Below are 22,135 nucleotides of genomic sequence, written 5' to 3' on the forward strand. Positions count from 1 at the left end.
GCCCAAACTGATGTCTTCGTCCGCTAATAGGCTAGCCAAGTAAGACCTGTAGCGACTCTAGTCACTGATACTAAAAATCATTATCGAGTGGGAATCGTTCTGATCTCCCACGAAGTGAAAACGATCTCCCGTGGGAGTGCAAATAGACACTCGCCCGCGGAAACAATCGATCGTGTCACGAAAGTAAGATAACCAGTCTATCCCGAGAATGACGTCAAAGCTTGTTATATCAAAAATGATGAAATTGAACTCTAAGTCCGCCTGGCTATCTCAATAGCATAACCCTGACAAACATGGTCCAAAAACACTGGGCCCCCAACTGGTGTGTCAACACAAAGGAAACCATCCCTCTGCATGACCTCCAGACCCAAAGAATGTGCAAATGCAGTAGATATGAATGAATGTGATGCACTTATGTCAATAAGAACTCTAGTCTAAGAACTGAAAACAGGAAAGATACCTCGAACTGTAGAAGTCCCTGCGGAGGTACCGGCCTGTGGCAATGTGTAAGCTCGTCCCTAAGCCCCTTACTACTGAGAACTTCCCTGGTGGCTTGACTGATGTCCGAAAGTAGTAGGTGTGAACCTTTACCCAGATAAGAACCAACTGGTGGCGCCACTAGCTGTGGTGCCTGAGGCACCCTGAAACCCGACTGAACAACTGCAAACTATGCTGGTATGGCTTGTGAACTAGTGCCACCCTGTGCTCTGCTCCATGGATGAGGGCAATCTTTCCTCATATGATAGGGCTGCTTACAATAGTTGCAAGTCCCCTGAAACCCCTTTGTTGAAGTTGTAGGCTTACTAGCCTGTGACTGATTGGTTTGTGGCTGAAGCTGTGGGCAATGAGGCTTGATGTGCCTCGGTTGCTAAAAATAGTGAAAAATCAATCCCCGAGCTGACCCTGAAGATACTGGAACTACAGATGCAGACTGAGCCTGCTGTAACTGTCCCTGAGTGCGTGAACTATCCTCGACCTTAGTCTTTTTCCACTGATTCCCGAAGGGTAACGGAGTGTCGCTGCGAGGCTGCTTGTGTGAACCCCTGATCCGTAACTGATCCCGCTCCTCTGCCTTAGCTAGCATAGCCCTCTGGACCACCTCTCTGTAAGTCCTTAAATTAAGAGTTGAGACTCGTGGCCTGATGTCAAGATGTAGTCTATCCTGAAATTTCATTGCCCTGGCCTCATCTGTCGCCACCATGTCCTCGGCATAACAAGAGAGAGAAGTAAATTGTGTCTCATACTCAATGACACTCATAGTGCCCTGATAAAAACCTATAAACTGTATCCTCATCTCTCACCTCATAGCCCTAGGAAAGAAGTGGTCGAAGAACAATGTCCTGAACTCCTCCCAAATCATCACCTCCACATCGTGGATATTGGTCATAGACCTCCACCAGATATCGGCATCTCCCATAAACATAGAGGCTATCAAGGAAATCCTCAATCGGTCTGTAGGCACTACCATGCTATCAAGCTTGCGTACCATGAGATCTAGCCATGCCTCTGAAGCAAATGGATCCATACTCCCAGCAAACTGGTCGATCTTAACCTCCTGTAACTTCATGAAGTAATCCAATGCCTCATTAGCAACCGGTGCCGGTGCTAGTGCCAGTACTGGAATCTGCATCCCTGTGATATGCTGATGAAACATCTACTAAATGGACTCTGACATTCCCAGAGCCACTCCCTGTGCAATCTGCTCCTCATAAGTTGGAGCTCGTGGTGGATTAGGACCCATGCCATGAACTGGAATCCTAGGCATTCCTGGACCCCTCGTAAACTCAGTGTCGTCAACTTGCTCCTCAATGCCCTGACGTGAAGACTCCCTACGCGTGACTACCATGATGCTATACGTACGCAAAGAAAGAGGTCAACAATAACACGAGTTATTATGACCGAATTCAACTCACGTTATGAATACACGGAATAAGAAGCATGTTAATGTATGGGATGTATAGTCATGCTAAAGCAGGTAAGCATATACAACATGCTAAACGGAGACTGAAAACTTTTAGGTACTTAAACACGTAAGCACATAGACATGTTATCAAACTAAGTATGTAAACATGTTATAATACTAAAACATGTTAACAAATAGTATATAAACTTATCAAAGCAAATCAACCAAAGCATGATATGCACCTAAACCCGTCATCCAAGGTTTTCGAACCTAGGAGCTCTGATACCACCTGTAACAACCCGGGTTTTATTCAACTCGGTGGATTAGTGATGAACAGAGGATTGACCCGATAATGGATCCGAAATGCTAAAGAGAAAGATAAACCAAGGTCTTTAGGGATATTAATCATCCCTAAGACACCAAAGTGACCTTCCATGAAGTTACGGAACTCAAGAAAAGTGAATGAGAAAACGAGAGTCTCTAAATCCGTCAATTAAGGATAAACTGGTCAATTCGCAAATAAAAGGAGAAAATTGACTCTAAAAAAGTTAAACAAGGTGGATATAACCTAATCTTATAATTTCACAACATTTCAAGAGGTTCTAAGAACTTTGGACAAGAATTCCTCAAAAATGCCCTTTCCCGGTTTAAGCAAAAACTGACCCTATCTCACTAAAACATGAATAACTCTCACTGTGATTTGAATTTGAGAATGGCATAAGTACCATTGAAAATCTGACTCAAAATCCTTGAGTTTAGGCTCAAGAATCATCCCATTTAGAATAGAAATGAAGGAGATATGATCATTTGAAGTTGGAACTTCAATGCTAGAACAAAATCTGGAAGGCAGGTGTATGAGGGGAGATTCGGTCGACCAAAATTAAGTTTCGGATGACCAAAACTGGCAAAAAAATTTCAAAAACCTAATTTTTAAGAGTAAGACACTTTGGTAGACTGACATAAGCCATCGGTCGACCGAAAGAAGCCATCGATGGACTGAAATGGCCCTGAAAAGTGTTTTTGGCTACTAAAATGTTCATTTTTACAAAACAAAAAGGCACCGGTCAACCGAAATGGTATTTCGGTCGACCGAAACACCTTAAATCTTGCTGGAATCTTTTCTAAACATGTGAGATTTGAAATTGGACCTATGGAATTCATTCTACCCACATGTATAAGTCAAAACTGATTCTTTTAAGGGAAATTAAGAATGTGAACATGTTAACAAGCATAATATGAATTATTTATACATAGAACAATGATTCATGGCCTGAAACACATCATTTACAAGAATCTCACATGTTAAACCTCCAAAGTTTGTTAAAATACATTCTTAAAGCAAAAGATTGTGCTAAATGACTACAAGTACTAAATTAAACATGTTTGGCCCTTGGTCTTGCTACACACACATCCAAAGAGTATCAAAAGGTGCACTTAAGTGCACATTACATTGTTTGAGCAGTAAATACATATTTTTTCATAAAAAGCAAAATGAAACAAGATACGCTAACAGGTGCATATTCTAATATAACAAAAATACTCCAAGTAGTCTAGCAAGTCTAAGATTGTTGTGCATCCCACAATAATGCTTCTTTACTTGGAAAACACCCGGTAACTTCGGGGTGAGTAAACAAGTTTACTCGTAGGGAATGAGCATGCGTAAGTTTAACTTATTACAAAGTTTGCAATTTAATATAATTCAATCCATGCTATTAAAGTGACATTAAAACTTTCAACATAACATAATTAAATGCAAATTCACAAAGTTAATAACTTCGAATTTAAAACCATACTCTTGGGATCACTTTAGGGCTATTAACCCATGGGTACCATCCCCTAGTGCGCACTATGGTGTAGGAGCTCTCTATCTCCCATACTAGAACCAAGTCCTAGCCAAGTTAAGTTCTTGATAACATCCCAAGTTTCGAAAATTAACAAGTTGAGCAACAAGTCATGATATGTGATAAAACACAATAAGTTCCATGAATTGAATGACTAAATCATTAGAACAATAAGATATAAATTAATTAAACTAATTAAGTAATTTCTCTAGATTTCAAGAGTTGTCCAAATGATTCCAATTTAATATATAACAAGGAGTAACTCATGGACATGCTATATATCAAGTCAAAAAAAATGGAATTTAAGCATGGTACAATTAAGTTGAATTTAAATCAATTTAAATTAATTAATTCTCTGGATTTAAAAGCTCATTTAAATCATGCCAAATTAATATACAACAAAGATCAAGTCATGGCCATGCCATATATCAAGTCTAAAGTGAATTATATGCAAGCTACCATTAGTCATTTATTTATTAATTTAACATAGGACAAGTATAAAACCTGTATATCCTTAGAAGAACAATTAAATCACTTGGAAAATAAATTATAACACCCCCTACCTCAATAGAGAATAGAATCTCTATAATCCAAGGCAGCCAAGCTTAAAGATGAAAAGCCAAACAAGGGTTTTGTAGAGGAGAGTGAGAGGAAGTTAAAGTATTCCAAGCTTAATGGTTTTAGGTGAGTGGAAGGAGGCCAAAAATCAAGTCAAATCTCTAAGTCAAGCTTTGCTCCAATGGTGGCTAAGTTAGGGTTCTTGAGAGGAAGGAGATGAATGAAAATGAAATGCAAACCCTAAGCTAAACGTGGTAGGATTCTCCACTCACTAGGTGCTCTTGCACTACCTCACACACACACATAATGCAAGACTAAAAGTGAGACCTACACTTGTCATTAATCTAAGTAAATTTCCAAGACTTTATATTGAGCCTACACTTGTCAACCATCCATGCCAACAAGTGCTCCTATCCTAGGCCAACAAATGGGTGAATCTCCACCCTCCATGTTTCAAGAGATTAAGCCTCCAAGTGGTTCCTCCACAATGTCAACAAGTGGCACCTCTGGAATGTTACACTTGTCACATTTTTTGAAAATTGCAAAAAGGTCTTTTTTAAAAATATCTTCCAAATTAAATTGCAAAATGGTCCCCAAGAGGAAAAATAATTACTTTATTTAATTACACAAAAACCTCTCAAGTTTAGAATAATTACCAAAAGTCATGCATTCATGCCCTTTACAAGAAAAGTAAATATTTAGCATGCTTTTCTACAAAAGTAAAAATGTAGATATCATGGAAATTAAATATCATGGATGTATGCAAAGCCGGAATCAAATCCGAGTGTAAAAAGTGAGGTTATGCAAGGAAAAATGAAAAACGACTAAAGAACGAAATAGGGAAAAGACGAAAAAAGAAATTTATCGAAAAAAATAGGAAGGAAAATGACCGGGTCATTATAGAAAATGACTGGGACATTACAAAGAAGAAGCCATGGATTGGTGATAAATGTAGGCACCAAATTGATTCTTGCATTATGTGTGTGTAAGAGGTAGAGTAAGAATACCTAGTGAGTGGAGGAATACTAGATCTTCCACCCACCACTTTTCATTTTATCTCATCTTCATTACCTTTGCTCTCATCCGAACCTAGCCTCCATTGAAGAAAAGCTTGGTTAAGTGCTTATTCCATCATTTTGGCCTCCTTCCACTCACTTTAGACCTTTAACCTTGGGAAGTAAAAGTTTCCTCTCACTCTCCTCTACAAAACTTAGTTTTGTTTTTCATTTTAAGCTTGGTTGCTTTGGATTATAGAGATTCAATTCTCTATTGAGGTAGGGGTGGTAGTATGTTTATGCTTTAAGTGTTTTATGACCCTTTGGGGTTTAATATATATTGTGTACATGCTTTTAATATTGCAGTCTTGCATATTATAGGAAATCCTCACATTTGACTTAGGATTTATTGATTTAAGCATGTATGATATGTATTTATATTATGTAGAATTATTGATGTCATATACAATTCTTATTGACTTGAATTGTTATATTTGTTGTGATGATAATTCTATATTCTTGTGGATTACTAATTGTAATTAATTTAGAAACTTATTACTATAATATTAAGATTTAGTATATAAAGCTTATTATTGAGGCATGATTTGAATTGATAAGTTGGTGGTATTGTATTATATATTATACCATGATCAGGACTTGTCATTTGGTATGCCATTTTAGACTTGGAAACCTAAGACATGGTTTGTGTGGTTTCAAAATACTTGTGCATGGAAGGTGGTTTATATGCCTTAATTATAGTGTATGAGTTTTGAACTTAATTATGATTTTGGATTCGCTTGGGACATTGTTACAAGTGGCATGGCTAGAGTTTGACTCTAGTGCGGGAAGTATGAGTTCTTCCCATTTATAGTGCGCACTAGGGTGGTATTCCAAGTGGGTTAATGCCCAGAATAACCGTTGAGGTCTTGGTTTACTCTGGGATTTGATGTCCAAGTTTTTCACTAATTGATTTCGCATTCAATTCCAAGTTGACAACCAATGTTTAATTGTAAATTGTAACTTTTGCTATTGGTGAATTGATGTTGTTAAGTACATTAATGTTGATATTATGTTTTTAAAGAATCATTTAAGTTAGCTAAAGATGATCCCGTAGAACACCTTGAACATAGATGTTAAGTGGAATGATCCCTTGTATTCGTCTATATTGATCTTGTAATGATATTGAAACTTTAGGGTATATGCATATGTTTCTTCCTATGAGTAACTTGATTACTCACCCTAGTTGTTTAGGTTATTTTATAGGTAAGGAGACTATGTTCTCAAATGCTCATCATCTGTAATGACCCAGTCATTTTCTTCCTTTTCCCTTTTTCCTCAAATTTTGCGGATAAATTTTTTCCGTTGTCTTTTCTTTTCTCTAGATGGTTTTTCATCGCTTAGTGTCATCTCGAGTGCTCAAAATTGGTTTCTGAGACTCTGTCATGTGAATTGACAACTTCCTTTGAGGACCGAGTCATTTTCGCATTTTTCGTTTTTGGACACTATGCGTTATTTCGTCTTTTCCCTATTCTGTCATTTTTCCTATTTCGTCTTATCTCCGTTTGTCAGTTTTTGGCACAACCTCACTTCTTGTGCTTGGAGTTGGTTTTTGACTTCACGTATCCTTATCGTGAGTGATTTCCATGAAATATATATCTTTACTTTTGCAAGAAAGTACTCTGGTTGCTCCTGGTGCCCATAGGGGCATGCATGCATAAATTTTTGGAATTAATTTCATTTCTTGGGGTGTTTTTCATAAATATCCTTTGAAGATATTTTATTTCAGGGGCATCTAAGAAAATATCTTTTGGAAGATATTTTCATTCTGGGGCAGTTTCGTAGTTAACCCTTTTTGTATGGGCCATTGTGCAATTAACGAAAGTTATTGCAAAATAGCTCGTCTGGAGCCTGGATCCTCGTACGAAATTCATTTTTACTTTTTGTTGACTTGTAAATTTATAGAATTCCGTTCTGGTCATTTTTCTCCAGTTTCAGAGTTTTTGGACCTGGTTGCCGCCGAACTTGTTTGGGGCATAACTTTCTGTTCGGGACTCAATTTTTGATGCCATTTCTTCCGTTGTTCATATTTTATCATTTTAAATCTTTTTTGTTCACGAATTTTTTCCGTTTGAGTACGTTTGCTCAAAATCCACTTTTCCGGACCCGGCGGGGCCCTTTCGGGGCACTTTTTGTGATTTACTATAAATAAGTACCTTAAAGAAGAAAAATCATATTTTCTTCTTCTTCCTCCTCTCCTTACACGACCAAAGGTATCCATGGATGCCCATGGAGCTGCCATCTTCTCTCTCCTTCTTTAACCTACTTTTCCTAAGTGAAAATCCTTCGGCCTTTGCATTTGTTGCTCGCCTCGTCGTGCTCTACCATTACCCCTTATTAGAAACCATTTCTAACCAAATTTTGAGTTTGGAATTTAGGCCAAGTTTGGATTTTCATGGGGCTTCTTAGGATTCATATAGATCGTGTTGTCCCCTACAAAACCTAGGAGTTTCGTCAGATTCGGAGCCGTTTCATTTTGATGGCTTTTGAGATTTTCATCTCAAATTGAGGTAGGGAGTGTCTTAGGATTATATTTGTGTTATATTGATGATTATATATGCTTATACAACTTGTATGCATGTTTTGTATAAATCTTGGAATTTAATTTTAATTAATTTCTTTGTAAAGGATTTAATGCTCATGGATATGTATGACTTGGAATTGAATTGTAATATACTAGGAAATTATGCTTGGACATGTTGGTTAACATATATTAAATTTGGCTCATTTGATTAAGAATTACAACTTTTATTTAATATTTATCTTTAGTGAAAGTTTAATTCACATGGTTGTATCAAGCATGAAATCAAGTTCTAATGTGATATTTAATTAGGCCTTGGCATGTTCTCTAACATAGATTAAATTGAGGGCATTTGGAATTGTTTAAAAATCTAGAGGAAATTAATTAATTAGCTTGATTAATTTTGTTTTAAGTGCTTTAATCACTTAAATTGTCATTTGATGTTATATATGTGATGACCATGACATGTCCTTCAATATATATTAAATTAAGGTTATTTAGAATTAACTTGGAATTTAGAGAATTTAACTATTTATGTGTAATTAAATTCTATTTTATTACTCCATGGATTTAATTGCATTTTGGAAGTTGTTTTTATATTTAAATCTTGGATTTGGATTTGGTGTATGTTCACTTGATTACTTTTGAGTATTGGATAACATAGTTGTTACTTTTATATTCATGATAATATATTTTTCCTTATTGAATATATTGTTGCTATGTGTAAGGAATTGTACACTTTGTATTTGACATCTTTCATGCCATAGTAGTTGTAGACTTTGAGCATGTATTGTATATGTTTCCAAAATTTGGGTTGTGCTCAGTAAATGGTTGATATCTTGTATATACATGTTGATATATATACGTTGTTGCACAATTTGTTAATTTTGGAAACTTGGGGATGTCGTTGTTGGCTACGACTAGGACTTGGTTCTAGTATGGGGGATTGTCCCTGTATATAGTCTAGTGCGCACATAGGGAGGTTACCCATGGGCTAGTAACCCTAAAGTAACTATGTTTTCGGTCTGATCCGGCGTGACGTCCGAGTATCCACTTTGTTTGATTTCGTATTTCATTTCAAGTTGATAACTAGATGATATCGTAACTTGTGGTTCCTTATTTGATTTCCTATTTTAAACTTAAGATGTAACTTTGTGAAAGCATGCTTTGTGCGTTGTATTGGAAGTTCCATTGTCGGTTAAATTGCATTGATATCATAAATTGTATTTTGATGTTCAAATGTAGTTTAGGAATGATCCTATAGATTCATTTTGAATATAGACGTTAGGTGGCATGACCCACTCTTGTTGTTTTCGTATTTTGGATTTCAAGTCGAAGACTTTGAGAATCTATATCTAGTTACTTTGTATAACATGTTTTCATGTTGTTTGAATTGCATGAACAATGTGACTATGCTAGAAATGATCTAGGTAGCTTAGGATGATCCCTGAGTCTCACTTGACATAGACGTTAGGTGGCATGAGCCCCTTCAACATGTTTCACCCTAAGATGATAAAAATATAAAATGCTAGGTCGATGCATGCTCATCTCCTACGAGTAGCTTTATGTTACTCACCCCTACGTTACTGGGGTATATTTCTGGTACAGGACTCAAGACTTGAAGATTTCATTGCCTTAGATCGTTTGGTAGCTTTATGTATCAAACTTGTATTATTTGATTCTACGTATGTAAAGTGTACATAAGTACACTCCTTTTAATGCATTTGACATATAGGACATAAGGCCAAGGGCCAAGCAAGTTTATATTTGCACTTGTATTCAATTGGTGCCATAATTTGCTTGAAAATGTATTTTTATCAACTATGGAGGCTTTGTATGCTAAAACTTGTTAATGGAATGTAAAGAGGATTTAGGCCATGTTGGTACATCTATTTTATCATATTGCATGCACTTGCATACTCACTTTGACAAACAACACCATCCTTGATGAAACAAAAACTCTAAGTAGCATCTTTAGGGAGTTTTACCCTATTCTGTTCCAGGGGTATTTCGGGTATTTCACAATGCGTTTTTTTCATTTTTCCTCTCGAGTTAGGTAGAAACTCAATTTTGAGGGGGGTTTTTTCTTTCTATTTTTCCAGAAAATGCCATCTTGGCCCTCAAAAATCCATATTTGTCCAAAAAATCCTTGCTGCCAGGTTTTTGCAAATTTTTAGTGCAAATGTACTTGGTACTATTCATGGACTTTTTTTTTGAAAAGTGTGACGATCGATCCGAAACTTCCGGGGGTCTTGTGGGTGTATTTTAAGATTGCATTTTGAATTTAGGCAATTTAAAAACCTCCCGAAGCCCTATTTCCTTTCTTTGGGCAGCAGCTCGGAGAAATTTTTACCCCCTTGACCAGATTTTCTTGGGGGCATTCTGGGCATTTTACAATTCATTTTTTTTTGTTTCCGTCCATGATCAGGGTAGGAAACTTGATTTTAGGGGGGGGGGGGGGTTCTTCTTTGAGTTTGTCCAGAAAAGTCCATTTAGATGCCCGTTTTTACTCTCAATTGCAGCAGTAATGGGTTAACGGCACTGTAGTTGTCATGGCCTTCGTCGGGCCGCCCCGACGTCGATTTTGTTTTTAACCTTTCTCCCTCATCCGGACTCCAAATTAAGTGAATTTTTTTTTTTAAATTGATTAATTTTTCATTATCTATCCAACGGTGTGCTCAGTTGCACCCAAATATTTCTGGATAATTACCAATTTACCCCTTTTAGCTTTATTGCTCGTTTTTCTTTGTTTTGTCGTTTCTCCTTCGTCCGAAATCCGAATAATGAAATTCTTGAGTCCATCATGATTAGTTTTTGATTGTTTTCCCAGTGGTGTGCTCGATAGCACTTGAATCCACTTTTTTGCAAAATAACCATTTTGCCCCTAGGTTCCTTTTGTCCGTTTTTGAAACAACATTTCCGCATTTTTTTTCCTTTGGGTTCCATGACCTCATTGAGGGTCACATTGGTATCTTAGAGATGCATTGTATCTCTAAAGACCGTTGTTTCACCTTTCGCTTTCGCATTTCGGATCCGTTATCGGGTCATCTTTTGGTCATCATTGACGCACCGGGTTTACAAAACTTGGGCTGTCACATCATCCTTAGAGGATTATGAGCACTTTGTAACATTTTTGTATTTTATCATGCAAATGTTTAGCATGTTTTACTTTTGATGTTATATTTTTTGCATACCATGGATGTATGGTATTTTAGAAGCTAAGATGGCTTCCTTGATATGTAATGTGTATCTAAGTACACTTTTTGATGCATGTTTTGTATATATAACATGAGGCCAAGAGCCATTTGTTTTAAAAGTTCACAAGTATATTTTTAAACTTGTTTCGGATCATCGGGAGTGCATGTATAGCCTCAAGGTTGCCTTAAATTTGCTTATTGTTTTGTCGTTCGGCTGTTTTCTCGTTTCTATTTTGTCATTCAGCAAATTTTTGCCTTCTGTTCCATCATTCGACAGTTAGAATGCTTGACCATATAGGTTAGAATGTCAGAACGCCTAACCATGTAGATCAGAATGCTTGACCATGTAGGTCAGAACGTTAAAATGTCATAACGCTTGACCATGTAGGTCAGAACGGTTGATGTCAGAACGTTTGACCATGTAGGTCAGGACGCTTGACGTTAGAACGCTTGATTATATAGGTCAAAAAGCCTGACCATGTAGGTCAAAACACTTGACCATGTAGGTAAGAATATTAGAACGCCTGACCGTGTAGGTCAGAATGTTAACCATGTAAGTCAGAACACCTGACCATATTGGTCAGAACGACCGACCTTATATGAGTGCCGAATGGGTGCTTAGTGTTAATGACTGCCGAACTAGTGCTCAGAACCTTTTTTTTTTTTTTTTTTTTTTTCTTTGATCATCTTTTGCTTCTGCATTTTGGATCTATTATCGGGTTATCTTTTTGTCATCAGTGACGCACCGGGTTTATAAAACTTGGTCTGTCATAGTGCGGCAGGTACTAGTCCTCCTCAATTTAGTGCGCACTTAGGGAAGTTACCCACGAGCTAGTAACCTAAAAGTAATTAATTTCATTAGTTTATATCCGGCGTGATGTCTACGTATATCCATATTATTTGATTTCACATTTTGTTTCCAAGTTGATAACATTAAGTAGTTGTAACTTATTGTTTTGTTTTGGTTATTCCAATGTTGTTTAAGTGTATCACTTATTGTGGATTGTGTTTAAATTGTTTCAAAGGTAGCTTTAGGATGATTCTTTAGCTCCACATTGAACTTAAACATTAGGTGGCATGATCCACGTGTATCTGTTTACATTATACTTGCAAAAACAGTTAAAATTTTAGGTTATACGTATACACATTATCCTACGGAGTAACTCATTTACTCACCCTAGTTGATAATTTGTTTTTCAGTCAAAGAGACTGTGATAGCCCCAAATTTCTGAATGCGGGTTGGCTAGGCCGACCCCCAATTACCCGAGGATATCAAAAACAAATCGTGATAATGAAACACAGAGTACAAAATAGATAAATAAGAATAAATAAATTTTTGAAAGAAAACTAAAATGATAATCCATTAATTTAAATCTCAAAATAAAATTCCATTAAATAATAAATTATTCTGATACACTTAATCCTCCAATAATACAACTTGGGAATTCATACTGTGTGGACCCCTAGAAAATCTCAAACCAAAAATCAATAGTAAACCATTGTATACAACTCGATACTGAACTGTGAAGGAAACTCCTAAATAGATAATCCAGAAAAGTGAATGACTGTCTCTGCTCGGCATGAACAATCTCGAACACTAGAACTGTCGAACACCAGAAAAATAATAGTGGGTTAGGCCCACAAACAAGTTCTACTCTACTACAATCTAAACAGAGACCCGATACACGTATATATCCTAGATAACTCAGCAATAGCTATATAGTCCATATATATATATATATATACACACACACACACACACACACACACACACACTAAGGGACTCTCACTAGACTACATGGCGGTCTCAACCTGAATAGTAGGCAACATGCAAGACGCACCTGAAGTAGGCATGAGTACCTAGACCTAACAGGGTACACCACTAACCATTATAGCTAGCTATACATCCCACTACATATACGCTCCCTAACCAAGATCCTGAGACTCAAGCTCATATCATGGCATATATCTATACATATATAAATCCATCCTATCCAGAACATAAAATAAATATCTGATATGTCATCCAACTGTTCCATTGACCTGACATGAATATAAGTAGGATTTAACATTGTAGTTAATCCATTCCCTTATACTAAAACAGGTAAGAGTTAGCGTTTTGAGCTAATCCGCCCCTAATATGCCACCATCCTATACCAGTGCATATAATCCACAAGATCCAATAATTGATAAAACAAACTAAAGTAATTCATCAATTAAAATCTAGAGAAGAGTATAATAAAAAATCAAATATTTAACTGAGTACATTATACTATAATATACAAGAGTAAACTTATAAATATCCATTTAACTTGCTAGCATGACGACAAGCAATTAAATCCTTCATAACCATTAACAACATGCAAATATAATTTTAAATTTCATGATGTTCAAGATCACAGCATAATAGCATAGATTAATCATTCTAGAATTTTAACATGTTCATTTAAATCATTTAAAACCTCCATGAAAGTTCAGAATCACATTATAGACCCTGAAGACCTAAAAATATATCAAAAATACACCTACTAGTGTATTCCTAGAAAAGGAGTCGACTCTAAACAAAAGAGAGCCAGCTCTCACTTCATAGAGCCGGCTCTGAACAAAAAAAGAGCCGGCTCTCTCTCTCCTAAAGAGCAGTTTGTAGAGAACAAAAAGGAGCAATATATCTTTATATACAACTATCGATATATAATAATATTAATATTAATACAAATATTAATATTAATAATAATAATTTTATCCTTCTATATATATATATATATATATATATATATATATATATATATTATATGTCCATATATATATATATACCAATATCCATGGGTAATCAATCCATACCCATCAAACCTCCTATCTAAGTAGTCTATGTGACCCTTTGGGTTGATCCATTACTACTGTCTAAACCCATCTCCTTTTAAAATGAAAATAAAATAAAACATAAAAAAATTTAAATCATTTAATCCTAACAAATAATTACAATTAAACCACACATTATTTAAGCTAGCAAAATACCCAAATCAATCAAATAAATCATGTAATTACCTGGTCATTTCCTTCATTTTCTTTTTTCTTAGAATTTCACGGATGAATTTTTTTCGTCGAAATTTCTTGTCTGAGTTCAGTTTCTCGTCGTTTAGTGTCGTCTCGAGTGCTCGAAAATGGTTTCTGAGACTCTTTCCTTTGGATTGACAACTTCCTTCAAGGACCGAGTCATTTCCATATTTTTTGCTTTTCGACACTATTCACTTTTCGTCCTTTTCCTGCTTTGTCATTTTTCCTATTCTGTCTTTTCCCCGTTTGTCACTTTGTTGAAAAAACCTCACTTCGGAGTTGGTTTTTGACTTCACGTATCTTTATCGTGAGTGGTTTCCACGAAATACATTTCTTTACTTTTGCAGGAAAGTACTCTGGTTGCTCCCAATGTCCATAGGGGCATGGATGCATAATTCTTTGAAATTAATTTCTTTTCTTGGGGTATTTTTCGTAAATATCTTCTGAAGATATTTTATTTCAGGGGTAACTAAGAAAATATCTTTTGGAAGATATTTTCATTCTGGGGCAAGTTTGGAGTTAACCTTTTTGTGGAGGCCATTGTGTAATTAATGAAAGTTGCTACAAATTATCTTGTTTTGAGCTTGGATCCTCGTATGGGATTTATTTTTACTTTTCGTCGAGTCGTAAACTCTTAGAAGTCCCTTCTGGTCGATGTTTTCCAGTTTCAGGGTTTCTGGACCCGGTTTGCGCCAAACTTGTTTGGGCCATAACTTTCTGATCGTGACTCAGTTTTTGACGCCGTTTCTTCTGTTATTCTTATTTTCTCATTTTGAATCTTTTTTATTTATAGAGTTTCATCATTTGAGAGCGTCTACTCCAATTTCACTTTTCCAAACCCGGCGAGGCCCGTTCGGGGCACTTTTTGAGATTTCAATAAAAGAGGGATGAGATATTTTATTTTTTCATCTTCCCCACTCTCTTGCACGACCTGAAGCTTCTATGGCAGCCTAAGGGAGGCTGGGACCTTCTCTCTCCTTATTTGAACTTCATTTCTTTGTCAGAACATGGTAGGGCCTATGTGTTTTGTGTTCGTGTTGACTACGCGCTTCTTTCACCCTTATTAGAACCCGTTTTTGGCCAAATTTTGAGTTCAGGTTTGAAGTCAAGTTGTGATTTTGATGGGGCTTCTTGTGGGTTCATGTAAATCGTGTTGTCCCAGACAAAACCCTTCGGTATCGTCGGATTCAGAGCACTTTTTTTTCGATGGGCTTTTGAGATTCTCATCTCAAATTGAGGTAGGGGATATCTTAGGTTTATATTATTGCTGTATTGATTGTTTTATAAGTATATACAACTTGTGAGTATGCCTTGTTCAAGTTTTTAGAATTTAGTTTATTTATTTTCTTTGTTTAGAATTTAATTCTAACGATGATATATAGTTTAGACATAAATTGTGGCATGCTAGTAAATTAGGCCTTGGTGAATTGGGTAATATATATTAAATTTGGAGCATTTGAGTAAGAATTGCAAAACTTATTTAATATTTATCTTTTGTGAAAGATTAATTCACATAGTTGTATCAAGCATGAAACCAACTTGTAATGTGATATTAAAGTAGGCCTTGGTGAGTTCTTTAACATATATTAAATTGAGGACATTTGGATATGTTTGAAAATCTAGAGAAAAATTAATTAATGAGCTTAATTAATTTTATTTTAAGTGTGTTGGTCATTTAAATTGATATTGGGGGTAATAGGTTGATAATCCCTTGAAATGTAGTCTATTTAATCACCTTGTGAGCATGTTACTAATTTGATGTAGAATTAGTACTTAAGACCTCTTGAAATGGTAATTGGACTTAGCATGATATAGAATATCATTGACTTGCATAGCTTGTTTAGATATTTCTTGTGTAGGTGTACAACTTGTTAGAATATTACAATTGTTTACCTTGGAAACTAGTTACTAAATTGGGACTTATTTAGTACTTGTGGCTTAGTGCGGCAATGTGGTTCAATTGTTGTCAAATATTCTTATTTTGGTGTATAAATTGCATATTGGAGGCTTAACATGTCATATGCTATCTAGACTTGAATTATAGGACATGGTTTGTGTGGATTCAACCTTATTTGTGCATGGAAGATGGTTTTATGCATTAGTGGATTTGGTATAAGTTTGGTCTAACTTATTGATTTTTGTATAAGTTTTGGCTTATTGATTTTGGAAAGCTTGTAAGGACATATTTCACGTGATGGCTAGGGTTTAGCTCTAGTACGGACACAAGAGTCTTCTAAGTCATAAGTGCGCACTAGGTAATACCTTGTGGGTCGTAATTGCCCGGAATAACTTATGCATGTGTGCACTAGGTAGTGCCTTGTGGGTCGTAATTACTCAGAAACACTTGTTTGGTCTAGTGACCACATGTCCTAGTCTTTCTACTTTGATTTCGCATTCAATTTCAAGTTATTAATCATGGATTACTTGTAACTTGAGAATTGGTGCTTGACTATGTATTTTGATCTCATTTAGTATACTTGAAACTGTATACTCGAACTTATATCCTTGTTGGTGTATCTAAACTCTATCTAATGTATTAACGCTTAGTATACTTGTCTTGTGTGTGTGGATTTCATTTTTATATACTTGTGCCATGTATACTTGTCTTGTGCATATGTGTTTAGCTTAGTATACTTGTGTTTGTATACTTGATTTATGAGTACTCTATATATATATCTTATACTTGTGCATGTATGTTAGATATTGCTTATCCTGTTCAACATGATTTAGTATACTTGTGAGCATGTGTAGTTGAATGTCGTGTATCTTGTTTTAATACGGTTTAGTGTACTTGAGCATATATACTTGTATGCCGTAGTTCATTTCAATTGCATGAGTAGCTTAGGATGATCCCTGAGTCTCACTTTGACATAGACGTTAGGTGGCATGAGCCCCTCTAACATGTTTCACCTTCAGGTAATAAAATTGTAAAATGCTAGGTCGATGCATGTTCATCTCGTACGAGTAACTTTATGTTACTCACCTACGTAGTGAGGACATTTTTCAGGTACCGGGATCAAGATTTGGGATTCACATCATGCTTGGATGATTTGTAGACTTGAAGTTCTCATTTCATGTAAATGTTGGCTTGAAATGCCATTTATAGCTTTATATGTCAAAATGTGTAAATTTGATTCCATTTTTGTAATGTGTACATAAGTACACTCTTTACAATGTATTTGACATGTATGAGATGAGACCATAGGCCAATGACATGTATCTTGTATTCTATGCAACTTTCTTCATGAAATATTATGAAAATATTGAAAAAATGCTACGTCATTACTTCATAACTTTTGCATCGGGTGTGGGAGTTCCATTTTTATTCTTTCATAGGGTCTTATAAATCATGTTTGAAGTGTGGCCTAGGGCCAAACGGTAAATTGAAATCATTTGATAATTTTGGTTTGCAAATTTCCCTTTTCTTGTTCAATTTTGCCTTTTTGCCCTTTGGGGGTCGGATTTTGTAGTGGTGGTATTTTTAAGCCATGGACCATTGTAGCACGTCCAAATAGGTAAGTTATGTTTGCGTTCATGGTCATTTCCAGGCAAACCTTCTTTTTTGGTGAAATGAGCCTCCTATGGACTCATTTTGAAATTTTGTTGCATAATCTGATATAGGGGCATTCTAGACCTTTCACATCAGTTTTAATTTCTTCTTTTGACATGCTCGAATAGAAAATGTGATTTTAGGGGGGGGGGGGGGGGGTTTCTTCTTTGTATTTTTCCAGAAAATGTCATCTTGGTACCGGAAATCCCTTGTGAAGTTTCAGCTTCCAGTTTACATTTTAGCAGCTTTTTGCCTCTCTTGACCAGTTCTGATCTAGGGGCATTTTGGGCATTTTACAGTGAGGTTTTTTTTAATTCTCTCATATGTCACGTAGAATACTCGATTTTAGGGGGGTTTCTTCTTCGTTTTTTTCCAGAAAAACTCGTCTTAACCTCCGTTTCAAGCCTAAGTTCTGGACACTCATTTTTTTTCTTTTTCTTTCTGTCAACATGTGCATGCTATTGGACGCCGACATGGGCGCCGGGCGCGCATGGGGCATGTCATGGCCTTCGTCGGGCCGCCGCGACGTCAAAACTTCAAACACTCATTTCTCCCTCGTCCGGACTCTAAATCGAGTGAACTTTTTTTGAACTTGATTAATTTTTCGTTGTCTTTCCAATGGTGTGCTCGGTTACACCCAGATCTTCCTGGATAATTACCAGTTTACCCTTTTAGCCTTAAGTGCTCGTTTTTCTTCGTCATGCCATTTCTCCTTCTTCCGAACTCCGAATCATGCAATTCTTGAGTCCATCTTGATTAGTTTTTCGTTTTCCTTCCAGCGGTGTGCTCGGAAGCACTCGAGTCCACAGTTTTTAGAAATTACTATTTTACCCCTAAGGGCTTATTTGTCATATTTTTTATTTTTTGCTTCTGCATCAGTTCTCATTGAGTTCCACAACCTCATGGAAGGTCACTTTGACTTCTTAGAGTCTTGTTTTCTGTTTTCGCTTTCGCATTTCGGATCTGTTATCGGGTCAAACTACGGTTCATCATATGACGCACTGGCTTGAAAAACCAGGGCCGTCACAGGTGGTATCAGAGCTCCTAGGTTCGAAAACCTTAGGACGACGGGTTTTGGGTGCATATCATGCTTGTGTTGCCATGCTCTATGTGTTTAGTTGCTTCTTAATAACTTGTTTACATGCTTATGTGGACGTATGTTTAGAAGTTTACCTTAACTATCACAGCATGATACATATATTTGTTTACTTTAGTACATTGTATATACTTGTAAATCTCAGCATGTTGTATGTGCTTGTCTGCCTTAGCATACGGTATATGTTTGTCGGCTTCTGTACATTATATATGCTTGTTTGTTTTAGCATATTGACTTACGCTTGTCTACTTAGCATGTTGGTTATGCTTGTCTACTTTAGCGTATTGCATGCACTTGTTATTCTTAGTATGATAGTATGATACATATATTGACATGCCTTATATGACCTTACTACTTGTGTGAGTATGTAATTTATTGCTATGTTACATGTCAACTGCTTACTTTTATGTCTTGTTTAGGCATTGTGGGTTGTTCCAGCTTGGTTGGTTGAGATTGATGCTAGGGCATCATCTCTTAGGGTTTCATGGTGACCTTGATGTGATGACGTCATTGGGGTCTTGTTTCTAAAGCCACGGGACGACGAGTTAGATTAACTCAAGTCCTTCCTCGGGGATTAGGAGATTCGTTTTCGTGAGCCTCAATGGCGAGGTTCCCGTGCCCTTTCTTCTTAGAGTGGTGGTTTTATCTTATGTGGCGTTAGGATTCCACCTTGTGTTTGAGCCAGTCTTGGGAAAGACTTGTAGACTCTTTGTTTCGGGAACCTTAGTGTTCATTCTAAGAGATGATTCACTTCCTTGCTGTGAGGGATTGGACTCATCCGGGTTTTTGGGATTCACTTTAGTGAGTTTGTTCTTCTGAGAGGCATTTCATCCCTTTTTGCTTGTGATTTTGCGGGATTGTTATTTGCATAGTCATTCCTATATGTTTATATGCCTTGTTGTTTTGTGCATACCTTAGAAATATGTTGGGGGAAGTGACTATTTGGTAGCTATGTGATGATATAGGTGATGTGTTTTTATTTACTATATCTACTTATCATGTTAGCATCATAGGTGATGTGTAGCGTGTCTCTGATGCTTGACCCCTATGTGATAGGTAGCATACTTAATTACCCTTGTACACTATGTGTTTAGTTGTTTGGTGCATGGATTTTCATTAGGTTTAGTATACTTGTACCTAGTATGCTTGTACGTTGCTTATTTCATTTCATTTTGGTTTAGTATACTTGAGCCGTGTACTTGTCTACCATGGATTTAGTACTGCTTAGTATACTTGTAGAGCGTATACTTGTGCATATACACATATTGTATTTCCATTTTGATATTTCTTAGTATACTTGTGAATGTATACTTGTATAGATATATATATGTTTCATGCCTAATTGCCTAATTAGTTCATTTATTTTATTATTCCTGTACTGTACTTGGGGTTGTATAACCTTGGTTGTCGGGATTATGTGTGTGAGCTTGATCTGATGTCTTGAATCTTAGGCGTAGCCTTGTAGTAGGTCAGCTTTAGCATGATGTGGAGGATTTTGGGTGCATTGTCTTGTTGGGAGTCATTGTGACTAAGGTGATGATGATGTTGTTTGATTTGTAAAGTCTGATCCATTGGGTTGAAGGCATAGACTTGTCATGCTTTTGATTCGTGACTGGTGTGGTTGACAACAGTGTTTTGAGATTTAGGGTTGTCAATTTTTTTCAATATTGAGGATTTAAGGCCTTAAGCGTAGCGATGCCTATGACATTGTTGTCAGAGTTTTGGATTGGCCAGAATGGTCCGGCCGGACATTTTGGACCATATCACAACTCTCACAGGATGCCTAGTTTCCGTGCTGCTTTTGGTAATGATTATTTGACATTGATGTCATTTGTATCGATAGGTTTCACGGGTGAGCTTGTTGGGGGCAGGTGATAAATTAGGGCTTTATATTGTCATGCTACCGTACATGTTGTGTGTGGGCGAGTGCTAGTTGCTGTCGATACTACCTTGCATTACCTAGCTAGTAATGTGAGTGTGGGCAGGCACTTAACACTGTGGATGCTACCACACCTTGGGTATGTTGTGGGCGGGTTCTAGTCAGTATTCGTGCTACCATGTTGCTTCTGGTTGTGTTCCTTATTTAGTTATGTAGTTGCCTTGATCTCTTTTGGGTGGTTGACATTGGGTTAATATGTCAATTCGTTGGAGAGGTGTCTCACTATTCGCGGTTTCGTGTCTCTTCGTTGATTTTAAGACCTTTAGAGTTGTCCTTAGGTACTTTATGATCTGTTCTTTCGTGTGACCTTGTGTACGGTCCTTCTTCGGTTCTTCTGGGAATGTTCCTGATTTTGGAGACGAAATCTCTTTAAGGAGGGTAGGTTGTAATGACCCGGTCATTTCCTTCCTTTTCTTTTTCCTTAGAATTTCACGAATGAATTTTTTTCGTTGAAATTTCTTGTCTGAGTTCAGTTTCTCATCGCTTAGTGTCGTCTCGAGTGCTCGGAAATGGTTTCTGAGACTTTTTCCTTTGGATTGACAACTTCCTTTGAGGACTGAGTCATTTCCATATTTTTTGTTTTTCGACACTATTCACTTTTCGTCCTTTTCCCTGCTTTGTCATTTTCCCAATTCTGTCTTTTCCCCGTTTGTCACTTTGTTGGAAAAACATCACTTCTTGTGCTTGGAGTTGGTTTTTGACTTCACGTATCTTTATCGTGAGTGGTTTCCACAAAATACATATCTTTACTTTTGCAGGAAAGTACTCTGGTTGCTCCCGGTGTCCATAGGGGCATGGATGCATAATTCTTTGAAATTAATTTCTTTTCTTGGGGTATTTTTCATAAATATCTTTTGAAGATATTTTATTTCAAGGGTACCTAAGAAAATATCTTTTGGAAGATATTTTCATTCTGGGGTAGTTTTGCAGTTAACCTTTTTGTGGAGGCCATTGTGTAATTAATGAAAGTTGCTGCAAATTATCTTGTTTTGAGCTTGGATCCTCCTATGGGATTTATTTTTACTTTTCGTCGAGTCGTAAACTCTTAGAAGTCCCTTCTGGTCAATGTTTTCCAGTTTCAGGGTTTCTGGGCCCGGTTTGCGCCAAACTTGTTTGGGGCATAACTTTCTGCTCGGGACTCAATTTTGACGTCATTTGTTCCATTATTCTTATTTTCTCATTTTGAATCTTTTTCATTCATAGAGTGTCATCATTTGAGCGCGTCTGCTCAAATTTCACTTTTCCGGACCCGGTGAGGCCCGTTCGGGGCACTTTTTGAGATTTCTATAAAAGGGGGATGAGATATTTTATTTTTCCATCTTCCCCACTCTCTTGCACGGCCTGAAGCTTCCATGGCAGTCCAAGGGAGGCTGCCACCTTCTCTCCCCTCATTTGAACTTCATTTCTTTGTCAGAACATAGTAG

The sequence above is a fragment of the Cornus florida genome, unplaced genomic scaffold, assembly GCF_030987335.1.
Source record: "Cornus florida cultivar Cherokee Brave unplaced genomic scaffold, ASM3098733v1 CherokeeBrave_3.0.0_Hap2_Chr09, whole genome shotgun sequence".
Lineage (NCBI taxonomy): Eukaryota > Viridiplantae > Streptophyta > Magnoliopsida > Cornales > Cornaceae > Cornus > Cornus florida.